This window comes from Mauremys mutica, chromosome 9, assembly GCF_020497125.1.
Source record: "Mauremys mutica isolate MM-2020 ecotype Southern chromosome 9, ASM2049712v1, whole genome shotgun sequence".
Classification (NCBI taxonomy): Eukaryota; Metazoa; Chordata; order Testudines; family Geoemydidae; genus Mauremys; species Mauremys mutica.
Genome location: NC_059080.1, coordinates 54,978,841 through 54,995,526, shown reverse-complemented (window position 1 = coordinate 54,995,526; position 16,686 = coordinate 54,978,841). Strand labels below are relative to the sequence as shown.

General features: G+C 44.7%; 1 protein-coding gene across 2 annotated transcripts in view; it reads left to right on the top strand.

Annotated features, from left to right (window-relative positions):
• The first annotated feature begins 744 nt into the window (after positions 1 to 744).
• Positions 745 to 16,686, top strand: part of MAP3K13 (mitogen-activated protein kinase kinase kinase 13) — a 152,933-nt gene continuing 136,991 nt past the window's right edge. The window contains exons 1-2 of one of the 2 annotated variants that reach the window (XM_045030668.1): positions 745 to 864; positions 7,971 to 8,100. The gene's annotated coding sequence lies outside the window, so the exon portion shown is untranslated. Of the gene's footprint in view, positions 939 to 7,970; positions 8,101 to 16,686 lie in introns of both variants that reach the window. The other variant, XM_045030669.1, reaches the window with a different exon arrangement.

Sequence of the window (16,686 nt, the reverse complement as noted above, 5' to 3'; positions counted from 1 at the left end):
CCGACTGGACTTTAATGGGCCCGGTCAGCATTACCAACCAGAGCCGCCAGGATCCATTTTCGACCAGGCTTTCTGATTGAAAACCAGACACCTGGAAGCCCTATGTTCTCCATGCCTGCCAAGGCGTAAGCTGCAGTCCAGGAAAGTTAGGGTCAGTGCTAGGGACAGCCCTTCACGCTGAGGGAGCTGGGCTCTGGGCCAAGCTCCCCAGGAAGGGCAGGCTCTGTGACTTGTGAGCGCAGGCTGGACAAACGCCCACCAGGATGGTGAGAGGCAGCACTTCCGCCCATTTCTAGTTCCAGGGTCAGTTTCTGTCTCCGCCTGCTGCAGGGAGAACGTGGGCGCCCCACCCACGTTCCACCCATCGCAACACCTGGCATGGCTGTTTAAGGCCCACTACCAAGAGCCCTTCAGCCAGGCAGGGTCTACGGGAAGTGCGTGTGAGTGTGGGGGGGGCTCCCGACTCCCCTCTGCCCCCCCCCCCCAGTCTCTGGCAGGGGTGGAGCGGGGTTCCCTGAGGGGGCAGGGAGCTCCCTCCTCCTCACTATGAGTCGTCGACCCGCCGGCTGGGCCCTTTTAGAGGAACGCAGCGCGCGCCAGGAGCGGGGCCATGGCAGGGCTGGGATTGGAGGGGGAGCTGCGCACGTGACAGAGGCGAGCTGGGGAGCAACAGAACGGCGCAACTCCTTCCCCGCCCGCGGCGCGCGCGTCTGGATTCCCGAACCCTAGTGCGCACGCGCTTGGCTCAGCTGTTTCCCCAGCTGTCATGGAGCCGGCAGTGACGCTGCCAGCGTCGGGATGGCTTTGGTTGGGGGCAGTGCCTTGTTTTCCATGGAGGAAATGACGTGTTTGTTGACGCAGCAGGTAACGTAGCAGGTGGTAGCGGCGGGGCTGCAGTGGCTGGGTGCTCCCGGTGGGCGCGTGTAGCCCTCGGCTAGGTAATGTGGGGCGCCTACGCCAACGTCGGGAGCGGGTGTCTGGAGGGCACAGTACCGCGGGCATGTGGCGGGGGCGAGGGGGAGGGGGAGAGGGAGGAGGCGGAGCCAACCGGGCGGGCGGGCTGAAGCCGAGCAGGCAGGCTGCTGGGGTGTAATGTGGACTCAGAGTCCCTCCCAGGGCAGTGGGTGGGAGAATGGGTTGGTGAGGGGTGTGTATGGGTATCATCGGGACCAGTGGGGCAATGCCAGGAGAAACAGAGGCGGGAGCCTGGGAAGGGCAGTGGCAAGGAGGCTGCAGCCTGCTGTAGAGTAGATGAGATTGATACAATGGCTGTATTGTTCCTAACATTTCAGAGCCATATGCTCCAACACTGCCTTTTATTTCTAGCCCCACCTGTTTTTCCAGCCACCCATCAATCCCTCACCCACCTATAGGGTGCCCAGACAGCAAGTGTGAAAAATTGGGATGGGGGTGGAGGTGAAATAGGAGCCTATATAAGAAACAGACTCCAAAATTGGGACTGCCCCTATAAAATTGAGAGATCTGGTTACTCTACCCACCTACACCCTCTTCATTTCTCACCAAATGCAAGGTACCCTGCACTGAGAAAAAAGAAGCTGGTAGGCAATTGGAAGAAATGTTGAGTAGCTTTCCATTTCAGTCATCGTGCTGAATTTTGTCAGTAGTTCTGGAAGGGACTGTCATAGGCTACTAAGGGTATGTCTTCACTAGCAACATTAAAGCACTGCCGTGGCTGTGTAGCTGTGGCACCAGTGCCCTAAAAAAACCACTTTCATGAGGGGAGTAGCTACCAGCGGGTGCACTGTCTACACTGCCACTTTACAGCGCTGAAACTCCTGAGTGAGAAAGTTGCAGCGTTATAAAGTGGCAGTGTAGACAAAGCCTTAGTTACATCCTATATTAGTTACTGTATATAATAGACATAAGTTTTGAATTTCATACGTTGTCAAAGGCCTGGTATACACTGGCGGGGGGGGGGGGTGTCGAACTAAGGTACGCGACTTCAGCTATGCGAATAGCGTAGCTGAAGTCTAACTACCTTAGTTCGAACTGCCTACCTGTCCAGACGCCGTGGGATCGAAGTCTGCGGCTCCCCCGTTGACTCCACCACCGCCGTTCGCGGTGGTGGAGTTCCGGAGTCGACAGGAGCGCGTTCGGAGTTCGAACTATCACGTCTGTTAGACGCGATAGTTCGAACTCCGAGAAGTCGAACTCTACGCGTCAACCCGGCGGGTAAGTATAGACCTACCCAAAGAGAGAATGTATTCTCCTGGGGACTCATTAGGCCTTTAGCCAAAGTGTCTCAGTTCAGAAATTAAGCCAAATAATTCAAAGTCCTGAAACTTAAAACCTCTTGGTAATATGAGGATATATACAAATATTTTTAAAAGGAGGTTATAGGCCAAGACCCTTTTCTCTTATCCTAATTAACACAGGTTAGTGTTTGTGGTCCCAGATTAGGTTAAACAGATTTTTAGAGACACTTGATTTGTTTCAGTTTTTCCTCATGGCATTACTACAGTGCAATTTTAAAGTTTTTGGGTGCCTTAAATGTTCATTTCTTACATTAACGTTTCTTTTTTGTCTAATCTTAACTCGTTTTAGGATAATTACAGCATCCCTGTAATGTTCTTTAATTTTAAGTTACTGATATGTACTGTTAACCTTAACTCCATCTTAATGTAGTTATTTTTGGCTGGGAATTTCCTTCATTATTTTAAATTATGAAAACTTAATATGTGACTCCTAAACAAAAAACCAAAGAGAATGCTGCCATGCAATATTTCTAATGATTTGGAGATATGAAGTATCAGTCTTAAATTATTAAGCTTTAACTTTTAATGGGAAAGCCACTGGTGGCACAAAACAGGGAGAGTGCACTGGCCAATTTATCTGGCTTACAGCCGCTTTCAATTACTGGAGCAGTGCAAAGGACCCAAAGTGAGTCTGGTCCTTACTTTTCAATTGATTTAGTGGTCTGTGTTAGTGAGACTGGTACTGTGTAAAGTTGGGGCAGGGAGAGCCCAGTCCCAGAATCACAGTGTGTCTCTGGTTTAAGGTATCCCCCTGTGCCCCAGAATCAGTTCTCCCAGCAGTGCTGCTTTAATATGCTGTGGAGCTGAGGCAGTAATACCATGATGATAGTATTGATGTCTAAACTAGCATGCAGCCATGGAATCTTTAACGAGAAGTCACAGTTGGGCCAGTTTATCTACCAGTGGGAACTCTTGATTCAATCTTGATCATACCACTGCTCATTACAACCAATAGAACTGTTGTTAATAACTTAGTGTAATTGAAACTTACCTGGGAGATTTCAGCTAGTTGTAATTATATGAAAACTTTGAAGTGTGTCTGTTTTAATATATTTGAGACAAAGAAAATCCTGACACAGGATGCTAAATTTGTTAAAGAGCCCATCTTTTAATTAATTAATAATTCATAAATTAGTTCATAAGCTAAGATTTCCTTGTCAACTCTTAGAACATTTATTTGTACTAGGGCTGTCGATTAATGGCAGTTAACTCATGCGAATAACTAAAAAAAAATTAATCGCGATTAATTGCACTGCTAAACAATAGAATATCAACTGAAATTTATTAACTACAGTATTTTGGATGGTTTTTCTACATTTTCAAATATATTTATTTTAATTACAACACAGAATACAAACTGTACAGTGCTCACTTTATATTATTTTTATTACAAATATTTGCACTGTAAAAGTGATAAAATAAATAGTTTTTGTTACAATGTTTTGTTTTTGAGTGCAGTTATGTAAAACTTTAGAGCCTACAAGTCCACTCAGTTCTACTTCTTGTTCAGCCAATCACTAAGAGGAATAACTTTCTTTACATTTACGGGAGATAATGGTGCCCACTTCTTAATTACAATGTCACCTGAAAGTGAGAACAGGCATTCACATGGCACTGTTGTAGCTGGCGTCACAAGATATTTATGTGCCAGATGCGCTAAAGATTCATATGCCTCTTCATGCTTCGTCTATCGTTCCAGAGGACATGCTTCCATGATGATGATACTTGTTAAAAAAAGCATGCAGTAATTAAATTTGTGACTGAACTCCTTAGGGGAGAATTGTGTGTCTCCTGCTCTGTTTTACCTGCATTCTGCCATATATTTCATGTTATAGCAGTCTCGGATGATGACCCAGCACATGTTGTTCATTTTAAGAACACTTTCACTGCAAATTTGGCAAAATGCAAAGAAGATACCAATGTAAAATTTCTAAAGATAGCTACAGTACTCAACCTAAGATTTAAGAATCTGAAGTGCCTTCCAAAATCTGAGAGACACGAGGTGTGGTGCATGCTTTTAGAAATCTTAAAAGAGCAACACTCTGATGCGGAAACTACAAAACCCAAACCACCAAAAAAGAAAATCAACCTTCTGCTGGTGACATCTGACTCATGATGATGAAAATGAACATGCATCGGTCTACACTGCTCTTGATGGCTATCAAGCAGAACCCATCATCAGCATGGACGCATGTCCCCTGGAATGGTGGTTGAAGCATGAAGGGACATATGAACCTTTAGTGCATCTGTCATGTAAATATCTTGTGACCCTAGCTACAACAGTGCCATACAAATGCCTGTTCTCACTTTCAGGTGACATTGTAAACAAGCAGGCAGCATTATCTCCCCTAAATGTAAACAAACTTGTTTGTCTGAGTGATTGGCTGAACAGGAAGTAGGACTGATTGGACTTGTAGGCGCTAAAGTTTTATGTTTTGATTTTTGAATGCAGGTTTTTTTGTACATAATTCTACAATTGTAAATTCAACTTTCATGATAAAGAGATTGGACTACAGTACTTTTATTAGGTGAGTTGAAAAATACTATTTTGTTTTTTACAGTGCAAATATTTGTATTCTGTATTGTAATTGAAATCAATATATTTGAAAATGTAGAAAGTGTCCAAAATATTTAAATAAATGGCATTCTATTGTTCTTTAACAGCACGATTAATCATGATCAATTTTTTTAATCGCTTGACAGCCCCAATTTAAATATTTTTGGATGTTTTCTAATATATTGATTTCAATTACAACACAGAATACAAAGTGTACAGTGCTCACTTTATTTTTGCTGACAAAAAGATGGACATCCTGATTTAAGGTCCAGTGGCAGTACCCTAGTGCCTAGGTTGGGGGAACGGAGAGAAACAATATTTTATGGCAGATTGCATTGATATTTATTTTGTGTCCGTTACACGTGGGCCAAAAAATAAAATAAAAATTAATATAAGCTCTGACTCACTCAGAAGCTTTTTGCAGCTGGGTTTCCTCTTTTGATGCTCATGTATTTACAATTAGAAAGTGGCTCTGGGTACAATGGGTCACCCTCATCTGTTACAAATTGATGTGTCCAGTTTATGGCAGAAGGGTGGTCTTGTTTTAAGCATAAGACTGTGTGTTGGAAGGTCTGGATTTTATTCAGTCACTTCCACGAGCTTCCTGGGATCTTGAAACCATTTTAATCTCTATTCCTCAGTTTTTCCATCTGTAAAATGGAGATAAATGACCTAAAGAGACGTAATTCATTAATGTTTAGAAAATGCTTTATCGCTGTGTAGAAGGGCTGGGAGGTGGTGGTGGGTTAGGTTTTTTGTTTTCCAATGCACTTCACCACCCTTCCTATTTTTCAGCAGTCTGATTTGTGAGCTCAGTACCAGAACGTGGTGTTCATTTCTATATATCTTTATGGCCAAATTCTGCTCTCAGATATGCAGGCGCAACTCCAGGTGAAATTTGTGAGTTTTGTTTGGGTATCTGAGGTCAGGATTTAGCACTTGGATTGTGACTTCTTCGTAGAGTTCAGGGGCTTAATCTGAGAGTTTTTCTTGGCTTCTTTGTGTAATACTGATGGCCATTGTTGAAGGCCTGTTTAAACTATAAAGCTACCAAGTTTAAAAGTAACCTGCAAAAACATGTGAGAACTGAGGTGTGTACTTTCTCAGCCCTTAATTGAATAAGTACAGGGACTGAAACCGTCACAGAGATTTTTCCTGAACTGTTGATCAAGGATTTGAACTAAAAAGGTATAAATACCTATATTTTAAGACCATTTTCTGATCATCTAGTCCTGTGGCTCTCAAACTTTTTGTATTGGTGATACCTTTCATACAGCAAACTTCTGAATGCAGCCCCCCTTATAAACTAAAACCAGGGGTTTTTAATTTTATTTAATTTAACAGGGACTCAGGCTGCCAGCTCCACTCCTGGCAGGACTGACACTTTGTGACCCCCAGGGGGATTGCAATCCCCAGTTTGAGAACCCTTGATCTAGACTTATCACCTCCATAACATAGAATAAAAACAGAGTTTTAAACAGTCTGACTAAAAATCCCTTCCCTTCTCAGTCACACTTAGGTTATATGCACTTTTGGTACTTGTGATAATGCAAGTTTTTCTGTTGCCTTTAGAGTCTTCCAGGAAAGTCGGGGTAGCATGAGCTGAATTTCTAGTGTAAAAATACAGGCAAAAGGGAGGAAAAATTGTCTGTGGTAGAGTGGAGGAAGGGTATGGAAATAGCCTCTCAGTCTCCTTTACACATAATAAACAAGGAAACACAATTTAAACCTTTAAACACCTTTAATCAAGGCCCTGTGTATTCCATGATTCTGCCATTGCAGAATTCACCCCTTGCTGCAGAATTATGCTCTAGAATTTCCACTTTAAATGTAAATAATATTTCTAGCCTTCTGGCTGCAAAGAGAACCTTGAAAATTTTAACTGAATCACAGATATACTCCTGAGTTTCCATGTAGCCTGAAACATCAGGTGTCAACTGCCCTTTTTATTAAAGGGTTGTTAACTCTGAAACTTAAAAATGACAGCTGCATGTTGAAAACTGAAACTGTGGGGACAGTATAAAATGAAACTAAATATCACAGAGGTTGCTGCACCGACTCTCTTTTTTTATATTTAATGCATTAATAGTCTCCGTTAAATATGTACCTGAATCTTCTTCAGAACTCCTAGCAGCAGCAACCGGAGAATGTAGGGACCTTGCTTTAGAAAGTAGATCCATTTTACTGTGAAGTGAATGAGGTCTTGCTCTGAGCAGCTGTGACTGGCCAGGCTATAGCATGGTTTGGGTCAGCTTGTGCAGATAGAGACAAATGTTATTACCATATTAAAACAGTGCATTAGCCCTGCTGAAGACCCAGTCTGAAACATGGTGTATAGCTTTTTAAACAACTGTCTGTAGCACAATTTAGCCTCATCCAAACAAATGCCATGCTATAACTTGGTTTTGGCACAGCCAAATTAAATTACTGTCAAACTAGGTTGTTCTGCCTACAAAATGGGCCTTTCTGTGAATGTGTTCCTTCTCAGTGACATTCAGTACTCTTAGTGTGTGTGGAGGCTGTTTTGCTATTGAGAGCCTTGTCATAGTTTCTTAGCACTATATATGCTATAACTTTGTTGTCCCATTCATGCTACAAACAAAACACAATCATCGTGTAGCATGGATGGAATTAGCATGGTCTAGGTTTACGTGCTGGCACGGTTAGAATAGTCTCTGAGACCTTGGGAAAATCAAATGCCACAGAACTACACGACAGTTTTTTTAGCAATGCATGAAATCGCAATGTCCAAAATTAAAAACCTAAAGCCATGTAAATGTAAACGAATAAAGTGAGAGGGAGCATGGGCTAGGAGTCTTGAGACTAATGTTCTGTTCCTGGCTTTGCCACTGAACTGCTGTGTGACCTTGGGGAAGTGCCTTCACCTGTCTTTTACTAATAGTTGCACAGCACCTAATGCAATGGGTCCCTGAGCTCGGTTGATGTTATGATATCATGTTAACAGAAAACCTCTTCTTGCTGAAGCAGAACCATGGTTCTGAGGAGAATAGTTGTCCACTTTGATTTGATTTGAGATGAACTTTTATGGAGCCATCAGAAAACAGGAAAAGTGCAATATGTATGTAACTGTGTGCACTTTATTGGAGATATGTACATTAAATTGGCGTTCTTTTCAGATCTCCAGAATACCGATTTCTGTGAGGAGCACCAAACAGATCAAATTAATAGAAACACATGGACCATTAAGTCTTCCAAAAATGAGCAAATTCATACCTTTCTACTGGAACCCAGAGTGTCTTGAAAAAGGTAAGGAGTTAATTTTGTTTGCTCTCTATGGCAGGTGAGGTCTTCAACATTTTAGGGTCTTGATCATGCAGAGTGATTAGGGTAGGTAGACCTTTACATCAGCGCAGAATACCTTTGGCTTTTTGAAGGAGTGCATGTTGAAGACAAATATGGACTTAGGATCCCCTATTTTGAAAATCTTAGCCAGCATTCTTCACTTCCTGTCTTCTAAATGTATGCATGTTACTTAAACAGTGGCAACATCTTGCCTAAGAAATAGCTGTGTGTTAGTGATGGATAAAGACTTACAGCTCATTGGGATCTGTGGCAGGGCACTGCTGGGGGAGCCTCAATCAGCTCCTGCCACTCCAGTCCCCATCAAGGGAAATGGATTGGGGCTGGGTAAATAGCCTAGGTTTGCATAATCACTGACTGCACCTGCCAGCCTCAGTAGACAGGAGCTATAAGGCTGGGAGGAAGTGACTGGAAGGGGGGCGGAGACCAGGAGGGATGGGAGGCTCAGGGGGAGGTTTGTGTTAGGCCATGCCATTGTAAAGAGTAGGAAACTGGTGGTGGGAAACGGCCACAAATAAAGAGCATAGATGTTGCACCAGCTTGGAGCCTCCCTGAGTCTGGGAGGGCCAAAGGGTTGGATATGCAGGGGCGCAACGGACCCTGTTGCAGGATCTTTCAAACTGAATGCTGTTAAATAAATGTTAGCTTTGTTCCCCATCCTCTGGTCGTGTAGTATTATGAAGGGCTTTGAGCTCTGCCGATGAAAAATACTATGTGAATGCTAAGCATTTTCATTTATTATTTAATTCTTGTCTCTGTGAGGCTACCATTGTTTGAGGAGGGGACCAGGAACAGTGCTAGCCTGTTTGCTTCCTTGACCCTGATGTACTTGTTCTTTCAGGTCACATTGAGCCGTGGCCACATCTTCATTCTCCCCCTTGCTAGTGTTAGGGAAAGCAGGGCTAGGAACATCACTCCCTGTTCTGGGAGTCATAGGAGTTGGACCTTCATTGCCACATAAATCAGAGGGAGTTGTTTGAAGCTTGCTTCTTCTCTCTCTGCCCTACCTTCTGCAGAGGCCAGGGTGGTGGTGCTTTTCCCCCCAGAATCGTTGTGAGTGACGGGTGTTTCAAATGTCACTGGGTCTCAGTTGAGGGGAGGAGGGAGTCATCTCAAAAGTGCCCTGTAGCTATGTCTGGTGTGAGAAGCCATTGGATATATTTAGACCCCATGCTAAGTTCACAGCTCAGCATTTCCTAGTCCGATTGGGCGACCTGAGTGCCAGTGCTCCATTGTGTTGCCCAGCCTGGAATTCTTGATCTTTTTTCACCTCATGGTATTGAAGTTCCTCAAGGGACTTTTACACACTTGTCCACCAGTCAGAAAACCTGCTCCTGCTGGGGACTGGTCCTCCTGAAGCTCATGGAACCTCTGTTTGAGCCTCTCTTGGATGTTCCTTTCCCCACTCTGAAGTTGGTCTTCCTGGTGGCTGACACTTCAGCCACAAGAGTGAGTGAACTTCTGGTGCTTATGGCCCAATGCCCTATATGACATTCCACAAGGACAAGGTGGAGCTAAGATCTCACCTGAAGTTCACAACTAAGGTGGTCTTGGAATTTCATTTGAGCCAGTCAGTCTGCCTGTCTTGTTACTGAAACCACACTAGATGCTGGGAGAAAAGAAGCTATAGCTCTTGGTGTTACCAGGACTTTGCTTTTTATTATATTGACAGGACCAAACCGGTTAGAATATTGTCCTTTCTTTTTATTGCCACAACTAGATGTTCTAAAGGTCCATGCATCTCGCTGTAGAGAACATGGAAATGGGTAACGCAGCATATCTTGCTGTGTGCCTGGCATGCTGCATCCACTGAATATCACTCCACCAGAGCTCAAGCAACATCCTCTGCCTGCTTCAGGAATGTGCCAATATCAGAAATCTGTAATGTGAAGAAACCCACTGATCTTAGTCAAACACCATGCCTTGGACTTAGCTACTAGGTCAGATGCCACATTCATGAGAGCTGTACTTCAGTTACTGTTTGATGCAGCTGGAATGCTTCATTTCCTGCCATCCTGAGAGGATGCTGCCTTCCAGTCACTTACAGTGGGCTCCACAATCACTCATGCTGAAAGAGGAAAAAATGTTGACTTACCCTCTGCAGTAACTGTGGTTCTTAGAGATATTGTAGTCAGTGTGGATCCCATGTCCCACCTCAATCCCTGAGTCCTCAGCTACCATGGGTTTCAAATTGCAAGGGAACTGAGGGAGGGTCACAGGTGCCCTGCTGGTACATGCACCTATAGTGCAAACCACAGTGATGACAGCATCTCAAAGAACCACAGTTTTACTGTAGTACAAGTAGAGCGCTGTGTCTGTCACAGAGGTCACGGATTCCATGACTTCTGCAGCAGCCAGTGTGGCTGACCCCAAGGCTGCCCAAGCAGCTGGTTCCGGAGCCAGCTGCTCAGGCAGCCCCGGGGACAGCCACACCTGCCGCTGCTAGAGCAGCTCTGCAGCCAGCTGCTTGGGCGGTCTCACAGCCAGCCACACAGGCTGCTGCTCTGGTGGCTCCGGGGACCACCAGAGCAGCTGGCAGTGGTGCTGACCCTGGGGCAACCCCCTCCTAGCGGTGGCCGGAGCATTGGCTGCCCCCGCACCCCCCCCTCTGTGGAGCACCCCAACTTTTGGCAGCACCTGTTGTTCCCCCCGGGGTGCCCTTCCTCCCCTGGATGCCCTTCCCCTCCCCCCCGGGGCACCCTCCCCCTCATGGCAGTGGTGGCTCCCCCCATCCCCGGCGCTCCCTCCCCGCCCCAAGGCGGTCCCCCCCGGGATCCCCCTTAGGTGGGGCTGGAGCAGCAACAGGCCCCCATGAGGTCCCTCCCCCGCAGCGGGGCCCCGGCTTTCCCCCTGCAGCGCTCCCTCTCCCACCTCCCCCAGCCCCAAGATTCAATCATGGACAGGTCATGGGGCCCTGATTTTTTTTTTTTTCCTGTGACCTGTCCATGGCTTTTACTAAAAATACCCAATTAAATTGTAGCCTTAAGTATAAGTTTTAACCTTTTTGGTCCCCTCACTCCCAACCACCACTTGTGTATTGCCATACAAACAGAAGCAAAGGAATATATACTTAAGTGCAGTACTGTTACTGTTGAACTTTGCCTCTGCTGGAATTCCCCTGTTATTTCAGAAATATCTATTTGTGGGGTTTCAGTAGAACCTGGTTTCATGTGACATAATCATTGAGGCATATCAGCCACTGCGTATCTGTGTACCTTGACCTTTGGATTTTTTTGCCAAGGGGATGCACAAATACAGTAACTCACAGCAAGTATTTAAAAAATGAGACTGAATCATGTTTACAGAAAAGTCTTTGTATGGATATATTTTTTGTAGTGAGAGCTTGTGGTGAAGAACTGGAAATAAAACTGTATCCGTTGTTGGCTGTAGTATTTTTGAGTTCTCTGAATGAAAAAATGGCCAACTACTTCTTGTATTGTGTCTCCACTCTTGTAAAGTGTATGTTCAAATAAATAAGAGGTTTTTTGGTTCTCAGAGTTGTGGGGGGAAAAAAATATGAAATGTTGTTCCCAACACAACAATGCCAGTTGTTAAAGTTAAACTTAAAGTTGCATAAGTGTTCCCATTTTAAAAGTGTCTTTCACTTGTGTGTAGCTTTCAAAAGTTTTTTACCATTTGTGTTTAATATTGGCCATGTTTTCTCTCAGTCTGTGTGACTTCTTGATGGCTTTGGGCTAGCCACTGCCTCAGTTTCCCCTTCTTGGGCTCCTGATAACTTCAGCATTGGCTTTAATGTGTTGAGTGACACCTTCTTGTGGGGGCTGGTTTATTAACAAAGTTCAAAAGAAAACGCAAGAACTCCCCCCAGCCTTCCTAGCTGCCTCACAACCCTTGGTGCACGGTTCTTAGTCCTGTCCCTGCTGAGGCTTTCTACTAAGCAGACCCGCTCTCTATCAAGTAGCAGTTCCTAATAGGGCTTCCTACCTGGAGTCTCCCCTCTCTTATCTCTGGCTCTCCACAGGCTTCCGTCTTTTCACCTCAAAAGGCCTGATTTAGCCACATGAACTTCTTGTAACTTAGCTCATTCTCTCTGCCTGTAATTGTGTTACAGGTAGGGCTGGACTTATCTCCCCTTAAAGAGGCCAGCCTCCCTGTGCACTGTGCCTTTTGGTTTTGGGTGACAATCTATTTTGATTTGGCTGAATTTTGTAAGGCTTTATAAGACATCCTTGGTGCACATGCCATGATTTCTATTCATAACACGTATCTTACTAACTACAACAGTGTTCCAATCTGCACTCTGCCTACAAGTTCAAGGTAGCCCAGTGAAAATTCTTTTTATTGTGCATGACCATGTGTATGGAGTTTGAGCTGTGAGGGTGTTCATGGAACTAGGCAGGATGCTGATTGAGAGCACTGAAGGGAGGTTATAATGGAAGCATTTAGGCCTCTTTATAACTTCCATTACACACTCCAGCTGGAAGTTCATATCTGTATATTTCTATTAAAATTCTTTGCTAGAAGAACAATGAGGTTGGCGAGTTAAGTGTGCACTGTTCTGGAAACGTCAGTCTTAATGGTATAGGCATAACTGACCCATTGTGCATATGAATTATTATACAGTCTCTAAATACATGATTCCATACCATTTTTCCTGCAGGACACCTGCCTCTTTGGGCTGCTTGGACAGTGAATGAAACTGGGTTATGTACTGACTAAATCCCTTCTTCATTCAGTAGAGTTGATTGGCATCCTGTGAGTGATGCAATGACCACATATTGATCAGTGATGATAAAATATTGAATGGGAGCTACATTCATTGAGTACCATCCTACCTATGCAGGGAATAAGACATGGTTCCTGTGTGGAAAATGGCATGTGCTCATGTATTTTGAGACTGTATTGTAATGCATATGTGTACAGGGCAGAGGTGAACATTAATATCCCCATTAACTTGGCATTTCCTGTCTATTGGGTAGCATGCCAGGCCATGATTTGTCAGCTGCTCCTCTCTAGACATCTGTTTTCCTCATCTGCCATCTTTCTCTGGAGGGCTGTGATCATCAGGGGCGGCTCTAGACATTTCGCCGCCCCAAGCAGGGCGGGGCTCTGCCAGTCGCCGGTCCCGCGGCAGGCAGCTCTGGTGGACCTCCCGCAGGCGTGCCTGCAGAAGGTCCGCTGGTCCCGCGGCTCCACCGAAGCTGCGCGGGACCAGCGGACCCTCCGCAGGCACGCCTGCGGGAGGTCCACCAGAGCTGCCTGCCGCCCTCCCGGCGACCGGCAGAGCCCCCCCCCGCGGCATGCCGCCCCAAGCATGCACTTGGCGTGCTGGGGTCTGGAGCCGCCCCTGGTGATCATCAACAGATTGTATAAAGAAAGTTGCCATGTGACACCAAGAGTGTTAGGAAATCAAAACACTATTTTTTGATACTGTTGGAAAAGTCAGAGCTGCACCACGGACGACTAGCATCCCACTGCATTGGTGGTGACAGGTACATAGGCTTTGCAAGTGGTTCTCGCCACCAGCCATCAGTGCTGAAAAGGAATCTAAACCAAAGCTTCTAGATAGGTGTGTTTAATGGCCAAATTAACCATTTAATTGCCCCTTTGAAGGTTGATTTTAGTTGTCCTGGTTAAGAGGTTGTGTTTATCACATTTGCGCAATCTCCTTTTAGTGTTCTGAGGGGAGATCAGTATTACCATTACTCCTTATACTTGATCGCATATAGGCAGTGCACTCCCTGCTTCTGAGCAAGCACATCACAATGTACTTATCTGTACTTCACAATTTGCCAGGTTGTTCTTTATGTGAGTTAAAAGCTTAAGCCTCTTAATGAGCTAAACTTGTTATGTGGAGAGTTTCCAGTATGTTGGACAGGTTTAAATAGGCTCAGTAGAGTTTGTAGCCGGTCACTTTGAAAATTGCTAAGACATTCCTCTTAGGCTCTTGCATTGTGAGCTAACCTACGCTTTTCCAGTTTGTTCTGACACTTGCTTGTCAGTTCAGTAGTTTGTAGCACTGAGTGAACTAGAAGCCACTATCCTAATAGATTAATAAAACTATACTTATAGCAGGAATAGGTGAGTTAGAGCTGCTTGAGTTTTATTTAAAGTCAAGAGGGAGAGTGTGTGACCCTTCCCTTTAATCAGCCGATTGCCAAGTATTACTTAAACAGGAAGTGACATGGGGACGAGAGAGCCCCTGGCCTTTTAAATGCAGAGTTGCACCCACTCCTGCTCTGCCACCAGAAGGGGACAAGAGGGAAAGCTGCTCCAAGTGGGCTTCTGCTCTGTCTTCAGGTACATGATAGTGGTACATTTGTTTTCGATTGGGGCAATGGGTTAGTTTCTAGGCATGTACATTGTTTTTGTTTTCCTGTTTAAAGCCCTTTTAAGACTGTTGTTAATGCGGAATCGCTTGTGTGGACCCCAAAAATGTTGTCTGTGGAACTGATTTCTGCAAGCTTCAGCATCTCACTCTGCCCCTTCCATTAAAGGGAAAGAGTCTGGGAGGCCCTGCAGGGGTTAGTTCAAAAACCTTTGTTACATATTAGACAGTTGTGTGTGCCCTGGGGTTCACATAGAGTGTGATAGAGGTCTATAAAATCATGACTGGTGTGGAGAAAGTAAATAAGGAAGTGTTATTTACTCCTTCTCATAACACAAGAACGAGGGATCACCAAGTGAAATTAATAGGCAGCAGGTTTAAAACAAACAAAAGGAAATAGTTCTTCACACAACGCACAGTCAGCCTGTGGAACTCCTTGCCAGAGGATGTTGTGAAGGCCAAGACTATAACAGGGTTCAAAAGAGAACTAGATAAGCTCATGGAGGATAGGTCCATTAATGACTATTAGCCATGATGGGCAGGGATACCCATCCCTAGCCTCTGTGTGCTAGAAGCTGAGAATGAACGACAGGGATGGATCATTTGATGATTTCCTGTTCTATTAATTCCCTCTGAAGCACCTGGTGTTGGCCACTGTCAGAAGATAGGATACTGAGCTAGATGGACCTTTGGTCTAACCCAGTATGACTGTTCTTATCTTATGTTCACTGGCTCACTCCTGCTGGAGCAGTACAAAGGGCCAAACTCTCAAAGCATCTGAAATGTAAAACTTCCTTATAATTTACCTTATTCTCTGTAAGCGTATAGTCTTTTTGACGGAAATTCCCTCCTATACAATTCCTGAGATTTTAATCAAGGTGTTAATTTTCCTTATTGTGTGGGGGGTGGCGGGAGACAAGTGTTTTGATTGTCATTTTTGGGTGACTCTTGATAAAGTTCAATCCTGTTTCTTATGAGTTTGTTTTTAAGACAAGGCAAAACTGGAGGAGAGGAAAGTGCAACAGATGTCTGTTTCTTGTTCAGCTGCTGGGAAACAACAAGCACAGCATATGGTCTTATTAGCCCTTCAGCACTTGGCAAAACTTTTACCAGTATCAGGCTGCTTGAGGCACTATTCAGAGCTTTCTTTTTCATTACAGCAGTGTTACAAGGATGGGTTTATCTTGGCTGGCTAAGACAGACTTTTACTAGATAGACAGCAAAAAAGAAACAGAAGAAGTACAATAGGGAAGTTAAAATCACCCTAGGGAAGGGCTGGCAGCAGTTTCACATGCCAGGTGTTGTTCAGGATTCATTCAAACCTAATAGATGGGGGTGATTATCATCTGGCTCCTTCTCCTCTAGTCAGGACGTCTTTCAGGATCACGCCCAGTGGTGTGATGGTACATTCCTTGGTCACAGCAGTTGGTGTTGATAGCAGTGGTGATGAAGTTCACTTCCTCTCCTTCAATTTAGGTCCTTTTAACTATCCAGTCCCCAATCAAGTTGCTAAGTGACGGTCCCCCCCACCCCAATTCAGGAAAAGCCATGTCTAGAAAGGGGTAGCAATATCAGCCATCAAAAATAATATTTATTATTTGTATTGTCATAGTCCCAGGAGCCCTAGACATGGACCAAGACCCCATTGTGCAAACACAGAACAAAAAGAATTTTGCCAAAGAATGCAAAAGAATTTGCATTCTAAGTATAAGGCAAGAAACAACAGATGGATACAGGCAGATGGACTGGGAGTAGAAAATGACGACGAGACAATGTTGGTTAGCATGACAGGCTGTCTCTCTGCACATCAGTGGCCTAACCATTCTCAAGTTTTTTGGAGGCAACTGAAGAAAGATACTGAAGTGGATTTGCAGATGTTTACGGGGAGCTTCTTTCAAGCCTGCAGGATAACAAGAAGCTGGCATCATTGGCTGACTGGATGGGGGAGTCAACATCTTGATGATGAGTGATGAGTAACATGTGGTTTGGCCATGAAAAGCCTTGATAGTGAGGAAAAATAGCTTGTGTTTGATGCAGTAAAGAAGAGGGAGCCAGTGCAGAGATGCAGGGACAGGGGGGACATGGCCAAAGTGATGGGCTAGGAAAATGATCTTTGCACCAACATTCTGAATGGATATGAGCAGGCAAGATTGCATTTGTCAAGGCCAGAGAGAATATTGCTGTAGTAACTGAGCTGTGAGATGATGAGAGCCTGGACGAGAGTTTTAGCTGTGTGGCGGGAT